Source organism: Anabrus simplex, chromosome X (assembly GCF_040414725.1).
Source record: "Anabrus simplex isolate iqAnaSimp1 chromosome X, ASM4041472v1, whole genome shotgun sequence".
NCBI classification, from domain to species: Eukaryota; Metazoa; Arthropoda; class Insecta; order Orthoptera; family Tettigoniidae; genus Anabrus; species Anabrus simplex.
The window spans coordinates 222804786-222825099 of record NC_090279.1 but is presented as its reverse complement, the minus strand read 5'-3'; the positions used below and the strand labels follow the sequence as shown (position 1 = coordinate 222825099).

The window sequence follows — 20314 nt, the reverse complement described above, 5'->3', positions numbered from 1 at the left end:
GAAATGTACGTAAATACAAAGTATGTTACAAGTGTTATTTTTAATATCCACCTATTCAATACAAAGAGATCCAGTAAATTAAGAATTAAATCTTATAGAAAGGTTCAAGGGACATGTTTCGCCCATATTAAGGGCATCGTCAGCCTCAAACTCAAACCTGTAAGGTGAATAATCAGGATCCTGATTGTTCTTACAAATAGTAAAAAGGATATCAACGTAGGTGTTTGTCTAACAAAATAATTAGAATATCCTTGGTTAACACTTTCAACACTATGCCCGTACGGGATACGGGTGCGCTGCTTTCCTGCTTCTGAACGGCGCCCGTATCTGATACGGGTGTGATTTTCTCATGTTTTTATATCCAGCTGCACGTATCACGTACGGTTTTGCAAGTAATCAGCTTCATTTTCCGTATCAAAATCTAATCACTAAGTTTTACAGTATTAAAATTCTTCCACCGTTTTGATACTTTTTTATTTGCCTTTTGGCAATTTTTTTTAAATTTGTCAACAGTATATGTTTCATTCCTTATTTAGGAACATCCTCAGTCGTTATTATAGCTTAGGTGAATTGCTAAGATTTTTAAACACGTTAATTTGCAGGTACATTGATTCACTTAAAAACTACTAAAATACCAATTAAATGATATTAAAAACAATGTAGGGGTTAGTGTGTTAATGATATGAGAACGGATGATTACATGGTTGGTCAGCTTAAAAACTATGTCTATTCATTTGAATAGTTTTTAAAAAAAATTTTCATTTTGTTACATTAAAATGTCTGTTTACGGTTAAAAGTTTTAAAAATCAAATCAAATTCTCTTTATTTGCAAATGAGGTGTTCACCTCGGTGGCAAATGGTACACTAAAATAGATTATTGTCAAGCACTAAATTTTAAATTAACAAGAATTTTTTCTTTCTAGAATACAATAATATACAATTTTTTTCTATTAAACAAACAGATCATCCTTAATACATTTATATTGTTTACAAAATTCTACTTATAATATCTCCTATACTTACATAGACAACTCATATACAATATGTGGAATTACTTCAAATAATATTATGCAACTGGTATAAGATTAAAATTTGCATTGCATTTATTTACTTTTTTATTTTAACCCATTTTAGAACCTAAGTAGCATAACGACCTGCTGCGTCTTATCCAGAGCCCCTTTTGCCACCACTTTTCAGAGTTCCTGAAGGGCCTTCACAGCTACTGTAGCGGTCCCAGGGCCCTCGAAGTCCCCACTGTACTTCACCCCTATAGGCAGTCCCCTACTTTGGCTGTCCAAACTTCATGGATGGAATTAATTTTTCTTTAACACACATTTTTTATTAACAATAGCCTGCACTGGTCGAATGCCCTCTAACATTTCATTTATTTTCTCTGTTGTTGTTTATTCTCTTCTTGAATATCTGTACAGATTTTGGAAAAGGATCAAACACTACCCCTGGTAAACTGTTCCACTCCTTCACGCCCTTCCCAATGAATGAAAATTTACCCCAGTCGCTTCTGCTAAAATTCCTTCTAATTTTATACTTGTGGTCAGTTCTGCCAATATAATTATTTTCCAACTGAAGCCTCTCACGGATTTCTCCCCATGCTTCTTCTCCTGTGTAGGCTCTATATAATCTTATAAGTCTAGTTTTCTCCCTTCTCTTACTTCAAGTTTCCCACCCTAGTTCCTTTAACATTTCTGATACACTACGCTTTTTCCTGAAATCCCCTGTTACAAATCATGCTGCTTTCCTCTGCACACTATCTATTTCTTTTATTAGGTATTCTTGGTGAGGATCCCAAACACTATTTGCATATTCCAATAATGGACGAACCATACTTAAGTAACTTTTTTCATTTAATTCTTTGTTGCATCCTTTTAGTAGCCTCGTTATGACATGTAACGATCAGTATGCTTTCCCAACAATGTCATCAACATGACTCTTCCAGTGCAAATTACTTTCAAATCTCACACCTAAGTATTTGCACTTGCCATCTTTTGGGATAACTACCTCATCCAAAGTATATTGAAATTCAGTTTTAAAGCTCCTGTTTGTAAATGTTGTAACAGTTGATTTGCCTCCATTAACCTTCATATTATTTTCTTCAACCCACTGTTGGATACTCTCAAGGTCCCTTTGTAATTCTGAACAATCCTCAATGTTATTTATTTCCCTATAAACAATTATATCATCTGCATACAATCTTATTTTTGATGTTATATTGTTCCCTAAATCATTTGTGTATATTAAGAAAAGTAACGGACCGATTATACTACCCTGTGCGATTCCCGTCCAAACTTTCTCTTCCTGTGATATATTATTTCCTACTTTGACTTTCTGAACCCTTGAATTTAGAAATGTTCTTATCCAACGTATAACCCTTACGTCCAATCCTATTCCCTCCAATTTCTTTAATAATATTCCATGTTCCACTCTATCAAACGCTTTGGAAAGATCTATGGCTATGCAATCTAACTGGCCTCCTGAATCCAACTGATCTGATATGTCCTGCTGAAATCCCACCAGTTGTGCCTTACAAGAAAATTTCTTTCTAAATCCATACTGGCTCCTCATGAACCAATTTTTATCATTTTTATCATGACTTCATAACACTGTTCAAATTATTGAATGTTTTTTCTTCCGTTCCTTCAGGTGAGTTGTTATATAATGTGAGTTTGCTTATAGTGCCTTTGAGTCTAATTTGGAACTGAAGCTGATTGCTGTTCAGTTTTTGTGAAGGGAGCGTCATTTCAATTTCTGAAATGAAATGAAAAAAAATAAGGAAATGGGAATTTGTTTGAAAACATGTGTCTTTACGTAATAACTGAATGTGTAAAAAAAAAAAGTTCTTTACCTTGCTATTGTTAGACTCCAATTCTACTGTGACCCTGGAGGGAATTTTGATGCTGCTTTACGTCTAGTATAGTAATGGTGTGTGTGTTCCGTTGTATGCTCCTCCTTACTGGGAGGCAAGGCTGCGGAGAGGGGAGGGGGCGTGTCGGTTACTGTCACGGCTTCAACTTTAGAAGGGGTGGGGAGAGGGGATGTACAAAATGGCGGAGGCTCGGTCTTATTTATCCTCTAACTAATTGTATTGTGTCCTTTGCTTAAAATTTCAAGACTGGATAATGTCCCTTCAAATATAGGGTTTCTATTGTCAATAGTTTCATTTCGGTTCCAAATTAGACTCAATCAAAGGCACTATAAGCAAACTCACATTATAAAACAACTCACCTCGAAGGAACAGAAGAAAAAACATTCAATAATTTGAACAGTGTTATGAAGTCAAACATTTTTAAAACTTATAACCGCAGACAGACATTTTTATGTAACAAAATCAAATTTTTTTAAAACAACTATTCAAATGAATAGACATAGTTTTTAAGCTGACCAACCATGTAATCATCCATTCTCATATCATTAACACACTAACCCCTACATTGTTTTTAATATCATTTAATTGGTATTTTAGTAGTTTTTAAGTGAATCAATGTACCTGCAAATTAACGTGTTTAAAAATCTTAGCAATTCACCTAAGCTATAATAACAGCTGAGGATGTTCCTAAATAAGGAACGAAACATGTACTGTTGACAAATAAAAAAATAAAAAAAATTGCCAAAAGGCAAATAAAAAAGTATCAAACCGGTGGAAGAATTTTAATACTGTAAAACTTAGTGATTAGATTTTGATACGGAAAATGAAGCTGATTACTTGCAATTCTAAGGCCAACCAGGTAAATAAACAAGGCAACATCTATTTTAATCTAAAGGTGAAGGTAGCTAAGTTAACTAAGGACATAGATTTCTTAAAGAAATGTCTTTAAGACAACCTAGTTCCTAAATTTCTAATTAAAACCCAAAAGAAACACGTACCCTCCAGGCACCACTTTGAAACACAAAAAAGAGTCATTCAAATATGGCTAAAAAACGAAATAAAATACCTTTATAGAAAGAAAGCATTTCTCAATGGTAAAATGTATTTGGCACATCTCCATCTGTTACCCTTAGAGTGGGATTCGTTTCAAAGATACACCCATGAAAAAATGGATATCATTTTAAGTAAAAAAACAGGAAACCCTTAACAACAAATTAACATCGTTAAAAAATGCCAAGACAAAAAATGAAAATGGCAAAGCTTACTCTTCAAATTCAGAAACTGAATTGGAGGAATACCCTTTGCCCGTTAAGAACATTTCTAAGGTTAATCTCACTGAGGAGGAAATGAAAACCCTAAGTCAAGGCCCTAATTTCAATTGGATAGGTAGGAACAAAGAAAAAGAGCTAATAACCACCATTGCAGAAGTAGAAGCGGCTATACAAAAACTCCCTAACGAAGTTCAGAATAACATCAGACACGAGGTAAAAAAGAAAATTCCGAACCTAGTAAAAGGCTTAAAAGTTTCCCATAACAGAAATAAACCTACTTCAAGTTTATCACATAAAATAAAACAAGAGGAAATAGTAATTACCAAAGCAGACAAGGGAGGGACAATAGTAGTTGTAGATAAGGAGGAATACATTTAAAAAAAAAACAGAAACTTTCTTCAGCAATAGCACTTTTTTGGAAATAGATCGAGACCCTACAACTAAAACTCAGAAAGAGTTAAAAACACTATTAAGAAACGCAACCTTTATTTTAAATGAACAAGACGTCCAAAAACTGATAAACATGAATCCCGGCCTTCCAACAGCAAGAGCCTTACCCAAGTTACATAAAGAAGGAATTCCCAAAAGACCAGTAATAAACTTCTGCAACAGTCCTACTTATAAAACATCGCAATACCTACATACATTCCTAACCAAACATTACGTTTTTCACAACAAGACACCAATAAAAAATTCAATAGATTTTTGTAAAGTACGCAAAAACTTTAAATTAACACCACATCAAGTAACATGTTCCTTTGATATCAAGGACATGTATACCAGTGGCGGCGCGTTCTATATGTTCAGTGGTTCAGTGAACCCTCTAGAAATATATAACTCTTAGTAAAATGGTTAATCAAGTGCATATTTCTTTAATTACGTCTGTAAATTTTGCTCGGAGCGATAATTTTGACATCAACACTCGATTGCTCTCCGGAGTCAGCGAAAAGGTTCAATTTCTGGATTGCGGGCGCGCGGCGGTGGGAGGTAAGGAGGGTAAGCATGGCGCGGGGACGTGTGAGGCAAGGGGGGTAACCCGAGAACAAAGCAAAACTATCGCTGGTGACTAGACCAGCTCTTGGCAGCCCTCGACACGGTCTACATCGAACAAGCCCGAAGTTAGCCGATGTATCGTCTCAGAGTGCGCGGTTAAAATTTGCTGTATATGGTACGTTTTGAAGGGATTTTAATTTCACGATTTTGCGTTTTAGACGTAATTAACCGCAATGAATCAAAATACTTTGGTAACTAGGATTTGTATAACATAAATAGGCATAAGTAGCCTATGTGTATATAATTATCGTAAACTTTGAATCAGTAAGATGTGCTCATAAAAGCAAAATACGTCAATAAAAGAACACAAGTAACAACAGGCTGACTAACACGTTCTTGAAGCAGTATTTATTTCTGACCCTTCACTTCAACCACTTCCGGAACAGTACCGTAGCGAAAATCTACTCAAGACTGTGTTTAGTAAAGTGCTCTATTGTATCTGACGTTCGTTATCACTGTGTTTGGCGGTGTCTTGATGCGTGTGTCGTGTATTCATCAGTCTGGAAATGAATACCGTTCAGTTTCTTCTCAAGAATACCTTTCCAACACTTGGTTTAGAAGAAATATGCAGAATAAAGCAGCTGGGCAGGCCTCTTCCCTCCCTGAACATTATTCAGAAGCAAACTAGTAGAGGTAAGGATTTTTGTAGAACATTTAAGCCACAGATTTACAAGAGGAATACTTGGCTATGTGGTTGCGATACCATTAATAGGCTTTTCTGTTTCCCGTGCTTGCTTTTTGCTAAGGGTAAGGACACGAATTGGACAAAAACAGGGGTATCAGATCTCAGCCATTTAACACAAAAGATCAAAAAGCACGAAGCATCTATTACACATAAGAGTGCATGTTTGGATCTTTCAGTTCTGGGGAAAACAGATATTAGGCAGCAGCTAAGTAGCGCTTTCAGAAGGAATCTTGAGAGACATAATGGTAGTGTGGGAAAAAATAGGTACGTGCTCTCGAAAATCATTGACTGCGTGAAGTTCTGTGGTGAATTTGAACTTGCTTTGAGAGGTCATGACGAAACACTCGATTCAAACCATCCAGGCGTATTCAGAGGACTCATTAATTTTACTTCGGCATTGGATACCGTTGTTAGGGGTCATTTCAACAGTGCTACAGTCTTCAAGGGTACGTCGAAGGACATTCAAAATGACATTCTGGAATGCATGTTGCAAGTGTGTCGCGAGAATATTTCAGCTGAAGTAGCTACTGCAGATTTCGTCTCCGTAATAGCAGATGAAACATCTGATGTGTCTTCAAAGTGTCAGTTACCGTAGTCATTGTACTTCGATATGTATTAGCTAATGGGGAGCCTGTTGAAAGGTTCTGGACTATCTTAAACCCAGCAGGAAACGACGCCTTCTCATTAGCCGACTGTATAAAACGGGTCCTTACTGAAGTAGTTGGGAGCACAAAGAAAAAGTAGTTTCCCAAAGTTACGATGGTGGCAATGTTATGAGCGGCCGACACTGCGGAGTACAAACAATTGTAAGGCAAAACTACCCATTTGCTTACTTTGTGCATTGTTACGCCCATCAGTTGAATTTAATTCTGGCCCAGGCTGCTAGCCACAGCAAAGAAGTGCAATTGTTCGTTGCCACCATTGGGGAGATTCCAGCATTTTTTTCTCATTCGCCTCAGAGAGTGTCTATTCTTGATGAGGTTGTGGGCAGAAGAGTTCCGCAAGGCTCAGCTACGATATGTGTTCTTACAATGCATGAGCATAAGGAAGCAATAGTGGAATGCTTGGAGAAAATTGAAGACACGAGCAGACTAACAGCTACTATGAACCAAGCACACGGAGTGCGTCTGAAAATACAACAGCCAACATTTACTTTTTGGTTAGAGTTCTTTTACAGGGTTATGCCTCACGTGGACATTCTATACAACCAAGTACAAAAGCGTTCTGCTAACCCTGTATCAGTGCGAAGTGCAATAAGCTCCTTTGAAATGGCAATTTCGAAAGTAAGGGACAATGTTGACAACATTGTTGTGGAGGAAAATGTGCAAGAAGACGACAGAAGGAAAAGATGCAAACATAGTTACTACTCCAGGAACATTGCGGCAAAAGAGGTATGTGACGTGATTATAAATCACAGCAAAGAGAGGTTCAACTTCTCTACCCATTTACTGGCCTCCAGCTTCTTTGATCACCAATTCTTCCCATCCTTCCAAAATAATTTTCCAAAGGAGAATCTTACGTATATTATACAATCATATCCTTTTCTTGACAAACATAAACTGAAAACCGAACTGCAAGTGATTTACTCAAGAAGTGATATTAAAGAAATGAACAATGCAACTGATTTACTTGTTTTTTTGACAGAGAACAATCTCAAGGAACCTTTCGGAGAAGTGATGAAACTTTTGAAATTAATTATTACTGTCCCCATGACTACTTCTAAAGCAGAAAGATGTTTTTCCACTTTAAAGCGGATTAAGACATTCCTAAGGAGTACAATGGATGAAGCAAGACTGTCTGCTCTTGCTATGTTGTCCATCGAGAAGGAGATGACCAGTAGTGAACCCCCAGATGTTTTATCCATGCGCCGCCACTGATGTATACAAATATTCCAGTGGACGAAACAATAAAAATTATCAGGAAGAATCTTATAGAACATAAACAACTCGGCATACCAGAAGTAGAAGATTTTATTAATATACTCAAATTCGTTATGAAACACAATTACTTCACTTTCAATAAAAAAATATATAGACAAGAAGGCCTCCCAATGGGTGCTCCCGCTTCGGGCATTGTAGCCAATATTTACCTTGATTACCTCGAGCATACCAAAATAATAGGACAAATAGAAGGTCTCAATTTTATGGATACACTTTGTAGACGACACTTTTGCCGTAATAGATCGAAAAGAGAATAATAGTGATGATATCCTCAATAAATTAAATACACTTGATTCCAGAATAAAGTTTACAGTAGAGAAAGAAAAAGAAAGCTCCATAAATTTCTTAGACAAATGTAACACGGAAAAAGGAAGTTTGTCTTCAAGATACACAGAAAACCCACTTTTACTCCCATTACAATAAAGAACTACTCATTGCACCCAGAATCGCAAAAAAGGTCAGCTTATTACAGTTGCATATATAGAGTGTTTAATATACCCCTTACACACACAGAAAGAGAAAAAGAACTGCTCTTTAGTCGCAAACAAGCCCAATATAACGGTTTTGAACCAAAAATAATAAACAAAATAATTGGTAAATTCAAACAGAAAGTGCAAACTAATCTAACACCCGAAACAAAAAATACGCCAAGTTCACGTTCAATAACCCTAACTTATACACAGTAACCAATTTGTTTAGAAAATATAATTATAAGATCGCATATTCAACCAGCAATAACACAAAGCATAAATTATTTAATTACAATAGTGTTAACTCCCCAGGAAAAAACAAACATTCTGAATCAGGAGTTTATAAATTGAAGTGTCATCAATGTAAAAAAAGTTATGTCGAACAAACAGGGCGCAGTTTTACTGTAAGATACCAGGAGCATGTCAATGCTGAAAGACATAAAAAAATTTCCGCGATGGGCCAACACATGAGTTCAACCGGAGATCAATTCACAACCATAGAACAGGATTTAACTATACTGCATAAAACAAAGGAGCTCTCCTTAATACATTAGAAAATCTATATATTTATTTAGAACAAAAAAGCAATCAGGACAATAACCTAAATGAAACTACTGACAATAGAAACCCTATATTTGAAGGGACATTATCAAGTCTTGAAATTTTAAGCAAAGGACACAATACAAACGTAGAAGTCCGCTATAGCAAGTACGGCATATAACGAGAACCCCGTTATAACGGTAACTTTTGTCCGTCCCTTCAAAATTCCTATACTAAACTGTGTATTATCCTTCGGTTACAGCGAGAGCCCAATCACTGACGCATCCGTTATTACGAGCGATTTTGCGCGCTCGATATTTTCCGTTGCCGATATTTATGCATGCAGTCATTGTACTGCATGCGATTGATCATCTTCGGTACCGAATCGTTTTCTCGCTATGCCCACCAGCGAGCTCTCTCATCGACATTCGAAGGCAATGTCGGAGTCTATTAGTAGTACCCGTCGACTGCTGTTACGCAAGGGAAGTGAAAGAAGAGAACATGTTTTCTTAATAAATGCGTAAATAACGTGTCCGATAACCGCTGTTAACTCGATAAAGATAAACGCTGTATAAATGATCGCTTAATTTTAATGCTAAATACCGCAATTACGTAAGAATGAGATAGGCCTACACCTCAAGATATGGCAGAGTGCGTCGTTGATTACGAGGTTAGTTTATATTTTCTCTACTGGTGCTTGAAGTATGTTTTCATCATACATACAGTACAGATAAGTTAGGATAGGTGACGCTATTTAAATAACAAAACTGAAACATTTGCCACAAAATGCGATCGAAGATCTTCGGTACAGTATAATTTTCGATCTATGTGCACTTGCGAGCTCTCTCGTCAACATTCGAAGGCGATATTGGAGTCGATTAGTAATACCCGTCGACTGCTGTTCTCTAAAGAAAATTCGAAATGAAAGAGAATAACACGTTTTCGTAATAAATGCGTAAATAACGCGGCCGATGGCAGTTGTTAACTTGTTAAAAATAAAGTCTGAAGTAAACGATCGCTTAATTTTAATGGTATACCGTATACTGAAATTAAGTAAGAATGTGGTCCTGATTATTCACCTTACAGGTTTGAGTTTGAGGCTGACGATGCCCTTAATATGGGCGAAACATGTCCCTTGAACCTTTCTATAAGATTTAATTCTTAATTTACTGGATCTCTTTGTATTGAATAGGTGGATATTAAAAATAACACTTGTAACATACTTTGTATTTACGTACATTTCAATACGGACGTAACATGAGAATAATAACGTGTAAATCGTGAACGCATGCACATTGTAGTTTTCCTTGACAGTTCACGAACCGTTCCAACAGACTGCTGTTTAGCGACAGTTCCCAACGAGTACATAGCTCGCGCATGTGCTTTCATCAGTCCATGAATGGATACAAAACCATACGTAAACTGCTTGTTGGAATAAACCTTATATATGCTCCGAGGGACATGGACGTAATTTGGGGGTGGCAAGGATAGCAGCTGCCACCCCAATATTTTGAAGGAAACCAAATTTTCATAATATTACAAATTCAGAAAAACCTATTTTACCAGTACGTTTTCCGTTATTCTGTTTAATTTAGCTCAATAAAAGAAAATTATTGTTGCAAAATTGTATATCTATACAATGTTGACAGAAATATGTTTTATTAATGTTCAGTTTTACCTTTCTCCATGACTCCCTTCATCTCCGCCCCCACAAATCTCCCGCAACTCAACACGACTCCCTACCTGTCCGACCACGCAAATTTCTCGCAACCAACAACACATAAACTTAACGCCCCACCTACCCCCTACCCCCGCCACACCCTTATCCGCCAACCTCACACCGATACAATACTAGAAGCACAAGTGACAGCCATTCAACGCTACCATAGCAACTGATTAACACAATAACAGTCAAAGAAATAAATGAACATACACATGACAGCTACTTAAGAAGACATCTTTAACAGTCTATCAGCTTTACTTTTTCTTATCCTCCAATAGGAGTATTCAAGGAAACACATTTCTATTTGATTATAAAGACTGAGTTGTTTATTGCTCAACCCTCAACAAGTTTTGGGCGCATTGACTCAGCGCTCCGGAAAGTGTAATCTTGTGAACTTGTGAAATACAGCTTGATACTACGATTTTAACCAAGGATATTCTAATTATTTTATGTTAGTCGAACACCTACATTGATATCCTCTTTTTACTATTTGTAAGAACAAACAGGATCCTGATTATTCACCTTACAGGTTTGAGTTTGAGGCTGACGATGCCCTTAATATGGGCAAAACATGTCCCTTGAACCTTTCTATAAGATTTAATTCTTAATTTACTGGATCTCTTTGTATTGAATAGGCGGATATTAAAAATGACACTTGTAACATACTTTGTGTATTTCATCTTTATTTGTAAAAAATGTGCTGCCTACTGGCTACCCTTGGCTTACACTGCCTCCCTTCATACTATCATATATCACATCACTCATTTCATCTCACTAACTCCTCTGATGAAGTTGACTGGTGACAAAGATTCATCTCACTTCATAACTGACCTCGCAGAGAAATGGGACAAGGGTTCGGCAACAACCATGATGTGTATAGTAAGCAATTTCACGAGACAAACATGCACCATGCTAGTCAATTTCACATGGTTCTGTTTCCAATCCGTAAGTAGGCTATCACATGACTGTACCGCTCAACACAAAATAAATTTCTGAATGGAATGCAAAATACAAACACAAACAGGCAATCTGACTGAAACTGAGGCTAACAGCTTGCTCATGAAGGTGCAACTTACGCTATGAAGTTCAGGAATTCAAGATCTTTTCCAGTTATCATGCAAATTTCCCAGACCTGCCTCCCGAGTTGAGGGCTCTTATCTGTGCTGGAAATCATGTTTCCTTCACAACGGATGAAAAAAAACATTTTCAGGGCTAAGAAAAATGTGATTGTACTAAGCAGTAAGAGCAAAAATTTGTGATGCGACAAATGAGGTGTTTTTATATAGATGGGAATTGGGACTTTGAATTTAAGATGTGTTACACGAGAAAACGTGTCAATGATGAACGCACTAACAAGGTTTCACTATGTGCATACATATACTGTGCACTAGCTGTCGCATCTAGCGTCACTCAGTCTAACGATTACTAAGGCTCCAAATTTTCTACAAGTCCCTCTTCTTATAACATAGCACATATCTATCGTACAGACTTCAAAATGATATGTCGCAGGGTCATATGGAAATAATTAAACTAGGAATGATCTAACAGAGAGAAGAAGATCAAAACAAGAAGGAGGCAATGAACTGCGACAACAGAGAATAAGCACCTATTCATAAATAAATGTTAGTTAAATGAGCAGTATGAAGCTGCCTGATGGAACATAGAAACATGTCTTCTTGTACTGCAGTAAAAGAGAAATCTGCACACAGCAGCATGTCTGAGACAACTGCTGGCTTCTTCTATAAAGTGTGACAACACACTATTTTTTATGTGTATTACTTATACAGAAGGAATTTATTGACTGTGATGAGGTTTGATATTACATGAAAAGGGCCATGGTCTAGGCTAAAATCAGGTTTAGCCGGTTATATTCCTTCTATTTCTCGGCGGCCTTGTAAAACGCAAAACAAATATTTTTGTGCTATTCACATTCATTATGGTGAAAAAGAGTATGGAAATGCGGATCGAGCAACCATGAGTATCTGGGCAGATTAACGCTAGCTATGAGCTCTCTTGGTCTTGCTACACTCATGCACGTGCCTACTTCGAACACCAGGTCTGTACTCTACTCTGTGTGACATTACTATGGTTACAGCCAGGCTTCTTCATCCATTTCTTACAAGGATAGACTTTCCTCTTTGTATGTACAGTCAAAACTGCTTAGGACGTTTTTGTGGGGACCGAGAAAAATAACGTCCTAAAGAGGGAACGTGCTAAAAGCTGAAACACAATTACGCTGTTTAATTTAAGGTTAGGTTTGAACGTAAAAATAATTACGATGAAAACAAAGAAACAAGTGTTTACAATTATAATTAATGAAATAAATAATGAAATAATAGTTTTTCACAACACGAACACAGCAAAACATCAAGGAAAAATGTTTTTAAAAATGCGAACTATACACATCACTGACAATTATGTTTAAAGTTATTGTAGGAATGTCCAACATCTGGGCTATTTGCACACGTTCCATGTGTAGATTAGCACCCGCTTTCTCAATAAACATTAATTTTTCATCACTTGTAAAATGTCTAGCTTTCTTCTTCTCCATAACTGAATATCCTGAAAATCACTATGTGAAAGTATAGTAGGGCTAATTTATGTACGCTGTTACACAATTAACTTCTCTTTCTCTCTCTCATCAGCTGTGAGGCTGGTTGGCAGCAGCTCTCCATTTTACACGTTTCAGTTCGTAGGAGGAGTCACATCTCGAGTCATCTAATATTTGCATCATGAACTCTAATCTTGATTGTCGTCTAAATTTTTTTCCTCTAAGGAACCGTCTATTATTTTCTTTAATAACCCATCATGTCTAAGTATATGGTCAATTAGATCATCCTGTCGTCTTTTTATTTGTGTCATAAAACACCTCTTCATTCAGGACTGACGCTCGCTGCAGCTGTAAGCCAACACGCAAGGGCTGTGAAATTAAGTTCTCTACCAAATCCTCACCCAGGCCTGTTGTCGCTGGTGCATCGTGCATGCAACATAGCCAGGAACACTAATTTACATTTCTTATGGTGGGAATATTATGAACGTACTAATGAGCGACATAAATGTGCTATCTAGGTTTCTTTCGCGTGTATTTAATAGGGCATAAATTAAGCACCAACATGTCAGCTGTATACGTACGTACAGAGGGCCTAATTTACGTACTTTGTTACAAAATGAGCTTATGATCGTAAAATTAAGCACCAACATGTCACACGAGCTCTTGTTGTTCGATCCAAACAAACACACGCCAAAGACTGGCTTGAGATTGACGCTCTCTGCAGCTGTAGGCCGACATGCTAGGGCTGTGAAATTAAGTTCTCTACCAAATCCTCACCCCAGGCAGTCGCCGCTGGCGCATCGTGCGTGTAACGTGGCCAGGAAGGCTAATTTAAATTTCTTATGGTGGGAATATTAGGAACGTACTAAAGAATGGCGTAAATGTGCTATCCAGGTTTCTTTAACATGTATTTAATAGGACATGGACTGAGACTTTGGAATAATGATGTAATAACCAGGGAAATACACTAGAGAGGGATGGCTTAACCAGTTTCAACTGTATATACTAAGCGATGTCAGTGTTGTTCTAAATCACACTTTACACTCTCTTTTAGTCCAACCCTTCGTAAGGGTGTAGTGGCATCATGCGACAATCATTTTGGTGATCTTCCTCCAGGAGTCTCTGCTTTGGGCATGGTGACTTGCTTGCTGTAAGCTCATCCTGGTCAAGTTCTTGATCTGGTCCATCCATTGTAATGGTGCCCGTCCTCTAGCTCTTTGGCCTTCGATTTTTCCCTCTATGATAAGTATTTCCATTGCCTCCTGTCTTCTGGCAATATGTCCAAAATATCTGAGTTATTTTTGGTTGATAAGGGTCGACAGTCTTGTTCTGATGCCGGGCTGTTGCAGGATCGATTCATTAGTACGGTGTGCTGTCCATGGTATTCGCAGTTATCTCCTATAGCACCATATTTCTAGAGCATCAATCCTGCGGCGATCCGCCGTCTTCATCGTCCAAATTTCTGCTGCATAGGTCTCGATAGGGAAGATCAGAGTTCGAATGAGGGTGAGCTTTGTCTTGGAAGTAATGAAGATGTCCTTCCAGATGCGAGTAAGTCTTGCTGTTGAATTTCTTGCAATCGCAATGCGTTTGCGGATCTCAGGTTCACAGTCTCCAGTATTTGTGACAATAGATCCTAGATACTCGAAGCAACTGACAACCTCATAATCTGGAATTCTTGTTATGGCAGGTCTGTTGTTATTAAAACGATCTACAATCATCACTTTGGTCTTTTTATTGTTGATTTCAAGACCATATTCTCTGCTTCGCTCGTCTAACCTCCGCATGACGGCTTCTAGTTCATGATCATCTGTTGCAATTATCACAGTGTCATCCGCATATCTGAGATTGTTAATTTTCTTGCCACCTACTGTGATGCCGTCACTCCAGTCGTTGAGAATCTCCCTCATAATGTACTCACTGTATACATTAAATAGGAGGGGGGAAAGAATGCAACCTTGTCGCACTCCAGCACTAGTAGAGAGAAGTCACCATTAACTCTTACTGTCGCAGTATTTGAAGAGTACAATTGTTGAATCAGGTACACTAAATGTCTTGGCGTCCCCACCTCAATGAGTATAGCCCAGAGCTTTGACCATTTTACCTTGTCGAAGGCTTTCTTGTAGTCCACGAAGCACAGGAACATCTTGATATTGCACTCCCTTGTCTTCTCTATGAGCTGCCAGATGTTGAGGATCTGCTCACGAGTTCCTTTGCCTGGAACAAATCCGGTTTGTTCCTCTGAGATTTGTGGAAGTAAAAAGGTCTTCAGCCTCTTGTTCAGCACCGTGAGCATGATTTTACTGGCATGGGAGATGAGGGCTATCATTCGATAGTTTGCACAGTCAAGTGGAGAACCTTTCTTGACGTTAAAAATTTAATTGTAAAAGAGGTTCAACCTATTCAATACATATGAGAAAGAAATGTAGTGATTACATTCTTATTTAATAGTAACCATAAATGGGACCGGTTTCGACCCTAGTCCAGGTCATTGTCAGCCGTAAAAACATGTAAAACAATGCATATGAAAAAGAAAAAGATTAAGTGAACTCTGGATTGGTATAAGATGAAACATAAATTAACGATGGGGGTAGAAATTGTGAGTCACTTAAAAGAAAACAGTACGTAATATTAAGAATGGTAGTATGGCACACGCAATGATAGGCGAAGTCTCACAATGTTTATGAATATTGGAGAACGGTCAAATGAGTCAGTTTCCACACTCTGTCAGGCACAAAGTCACAACACTATCAAATAATATATGAAGATCATAAATAACTTGAAGTCGCAGACGAATAGATTTGTAGAAGCAAACCGCCAGTTCCCGGTGATCAGCGCGGCACATTCAAGGTCATGCGCTGCGGTCTCGAACGCCAAAGTAGAATGGAGAATATCCTGAAGGTCCAGAATTAGTCTCGGTTGCGGGAAGTTAAGTACGTATATATAGAAATATACAACGCAAATCAGTATAATTGAATGAGTACTTGTGCTCCTGCTAAGTTCTTGGAAAACAGTTGACTTCATCTTATACCAATCCAGAGTTCACTTAATCTTTTTCTTTTTCATATGCATTGTTTTACATGTTTTTACGGCTGACGATGACCTGGACTAGGGTCGAAACCGGTCCCATTTATGGTTACTATTAAATAAGAATGTAATCACTACATTTCTTTCTCATATGCATTGAATAGGTTGAACCTCTTTTACAATTATTTCATTTTTAACGTTAATACTTTCAATACGGAACAATGAAATTTTTATCTTTAAATAAGAACTTTTCTTGAACAGTGGTACGAAGATGGAGTGGCACCACTGGTCCGGCCAATTTCCATACGTCCATATCTTCTGACATAACTTATGGAGGATGCTGACACCTAGGTCACCCATGTTCTTTAGGATTTCAGCAGTGATTCCAGGCCTGGTGCTCTCTGGTTCCAGAGCTTTTTTATTGCATGTTCCACTTCTTCTCTAAGGATCATTGGTTCAAAGCCTGTTGGGTTCTGGTGACCTGGCATTGGTTGTGGGTCATCAGTGAACAGCTTGATGCAGTATTCTCTCCATACTTTGGCGATGCCTGCTGCATTTGTGATGGTATTCCCTTGGTCATCTTTAATAATCTGAGTCTTAGGCATAAACTCTCATGCTAAATATTTCACCTTGTCGTACAGTTCTGTGCTGTAATTTTAGGTCGCATGTGCCTCTAGTTCTGCACATAGTTTCTTGATGTGTACATTCTTGTCTCTTCTACAAGAGTGTTTGATATCACTGTTCATTTTTTTTATTAGTCGTCCTTGTTGTTCTGGATCTGTAACTGTGAGCCGGATGTTAAGTCTCATTTCAACCAGTGCCAAAGTTTCGTCAGTCATCCAGTGTTGTCGCTTCACTACGGTGTTCATCTTTGGGACCTTGCTTGCTGCATCTGTGATCCATTCTTCAATTCTCTTTCAAGACATGTCACAATTTCCCTCTAGGAAAGGTGGCCCTGGACCAATACTATAATGCAGGTTTGAATCTTAATGACATTTCTGAGAAACCAAGAGTATTGTTTGATTTTTTGATAGCGTTTTTCAGACTTAGAAAAGCGTCCAATAGCAAATTAGTTTTTCATAACATACAAAAAACATTCTCACGCCACGCCCTCTCGCCGCATTGCCCTGCGTAATTCCCCTCCCTCTTCCCTCCTTCCTTCATTGCCATTGGCTCCGGGCCCCTCCTACTCCTCCTCAGTGCCTCCCCTGTTTTGCTTCCCCTCCCTTCCCCTCCAACGCAGGTGCATTGGTCACAGTGTCTTGCGGCTCTCAGTGTCTTCCCTAACGTCTAATAACACATAATAATTACGCTCCCAGAGGTGAGTCTCTTATTCACGTAAATTTTTACGACAAGATTTTTTTAAAAAGCCTTTCTTGATATTATTTTCTTTTTTACTTGCTTCAGGTCCTAGTTTGAACCGAGAACAGTACCCTGGAAACACGGCGTCCGCCAATATTTTTCATCAAAAAGATCTTGTTATCTAATAATTAAAGAAAGGGGCTATGTTAGAGAAAACATATGTTTTATCACGTAAAATAGGAAGTTACGTCTTTTGACTGGTTGTGTTATTTTAATAACAGCCATTTTTAACCAATAGAAAAATTGTTTCTTAATTCTTGCACTGGTTACTCTAATACTCAGTGAATGTTTAGCAAGTAAACCTTTTACACATATGTTCTTACAAAATTAAAATTATGCTCTTGGACTTTTATGATAGTGAAACATTGGTTTTTGTCCGCACATGGTTTAATGTTTTTAGATTCAGAGGACTTTTATCAAGAGGACGTATATTCATAGTTTTAAGACAGTTGGTGCTATTTTTTAAGTTTAAGTCATAGGTTAATGTTTATGGATCCCGTTTTTAATTAGGTCTTGCCAGTTCTGTAAAATTTGTATGTACTTTATGCATTGTTTATTGTAGCCTTGTCTATGATGTTTTTCTTATTTTTGGCTGATGATGATGCACACCAGCATCGAAACCGGTACCGAGTATAATAAAATGTTATAATTTTTCTTATAACATTATATGGTATTGAATAGGTGGACCTCTCTTGTTTCCATAAGGTGGCCCAGTGCTTCGTAGTGTTTCTTGGAAAGCAATTGGCTCACGGGCCACTAACTTTTTCGAGTTCATTTTGATGACTGGTTTGCTCACTTTGATTCTAAGGTAGGCCCAGAGTAAACGATGATCCGATCTGCATTCGGCACTAGGTTTTTTTTTTTTTTTTCACATTACGGAAGGAGGTTCTCCATCTTTCATCGACAAGGATGTAATCAATTTGGTTCTTAAAATGCCCATTCGGGGAGGTCCACGTAAAGCGACGATGCTTGTGGTGTTTAAACTTGGTATTCATAATGGAAAGACTGTTGTCGGTTGCAAACTGTATCAACCGATTGCCTCGCTCATTATGTGCACCCAGGCCACACTGTCCTACAGTTTCTCGCAAGTGGTTGTACCTCGAGGTGGTTCCTACTTTTGCATTGAAGTCTCCCAGTATGATGGTAACACCTCTTGGTTTAAGTGATGCTATTGTATTTTTCATGTCTGCACAGAAGTCTTCGATATCTTGGTCGCCTTTACACTATCTAGATATTAAGATTCCCTATTTCTTTTCTTGTAAAGTAAATGTATTTAGCTGGGAAATATGAGCATGACGTAGCAACCATGCGCAGCAGCAGTGGCTCGGTCCCTGATAAAATTGTGATGAGCCGTTCAAAACAACAGGCACGGGATGTACAGTGCAGGTGTTGTGGTGATCCTTGGCGATGCTTGGCACTCAGGAGTTTGATCAGTCCAAATCTTGCTCCCAGTGATTTTTCATCTTTTCTTGCACCTCAAGAAATTCCTGTCCTATCAGCATTTTCACACAGACGAAGAGCCCAAGAATATTGCATTCCCTGGTGGCAGACTTCTACAACACTAATTAAATTGATATAATAAATAAGGTAGTCCAACCTATTCAATACAAATAAATATGAAATGTAGAATTACATTCCTATTTAATTAAAAGCGGAAGCGGTACCAGTTTCGACCCCAATCCGAGTCATCATCAGCCGAATAAAATGCAAAAAACAATGCATAGGTAAGAAAGAAATTAAAGATCAAGTCCACATAAAAACAGTTGAATAGGCAATATAAAATAACGGGGATAGGCACTGTAAAATTCAGAAGAAGTAGAAGGTAAGTCACTTAAAAGAAGCAAGGCGCAATGTTCTGAACAGCAGCATAGCACACGCAAAGTTCGGCATAGTCTCAATCTTTACGAGAAGCGGAGAACAGTTAAATGGGCCAGCTTGCATACACTGTCAGGTGCAAAGTCACAACACAATCCAACAAATACGAAGATCCAAAATCATGCAGAAGCCGAAGACGAGTAGCTCAACTGAAGTAAATTGCCAGCTCCCGAAGATCAGCGCGACATATTCACCGTCAGGCACTGTGTTTTCAAACGCCGACGGAACTTGATGAATAGCTTAATGATTCAGTATTTGCTTCGGTCGAAAAAATGTAAATATATATATATATATACATATAATACAAATTCAATATAATTGAAATATGTATCCAGGATCTTCTAGATTTGTTTTTTAGAATAGTTGACGTAAAAAACAATTGTGAAGAGAAAAATGGTAAAAAGCGCAATACTGGAAAAAAATGAAAAACGTACATGCACAGTGCGCTATTTCTTGAAGATAGAAATTCAGGTCGTAATTGAAGTAGTCAAAGACAGCGCAAGGCACGATTTTGGATCTTCGTATTTGTTGGATTGTGTTGTGACTTTGCACCTGACAGTGTATGCAAGCTGGCTCATTATACTGTTCTCCGTTTCTCGTAAACATTATGAGACTATGCCAAACTTTGCGTGTGCTATGCTGCTGTTCAGAACATTGCGCCTTGCTTCTTTTAAGTGACTTACCTTCTACTTCTTCTGAATTTTACAGTGCCTATCCCCGTTATTTTATATTGCCTATTCAACTGTTTTTATGTGGACTTGATCTTTAATTTCTTTCTTACCTATGCATTGTGTTTTGCGTTTTATTCGGCTGATGATGACCCGGATTGGGGTTGAAACCAGTACCGCTTCTGCTTTTAATTAAATAGAAATGTAATTCTACATTTCATATTTATTTGTATTGAATAGGTTGGACTACCTTATTTATTATATCAAT

General features: G+C 37.8%; 1 protein-coding gene across 1 annotated transcript in view; it reads right to left on the bottom strand.

Annotated features, from left to right (window-relative positions):
- The window catches only part of LOC136886492 (SANT and BTB domain regulator of class switch recombination), a 299987-nt gene that overhangs the window by 175491 nt on the left and 104182 nt on the right, over window positions 1-20314 (bottom strand). The gene's annotated exons all lie outside the window — the stretch shown is intronic.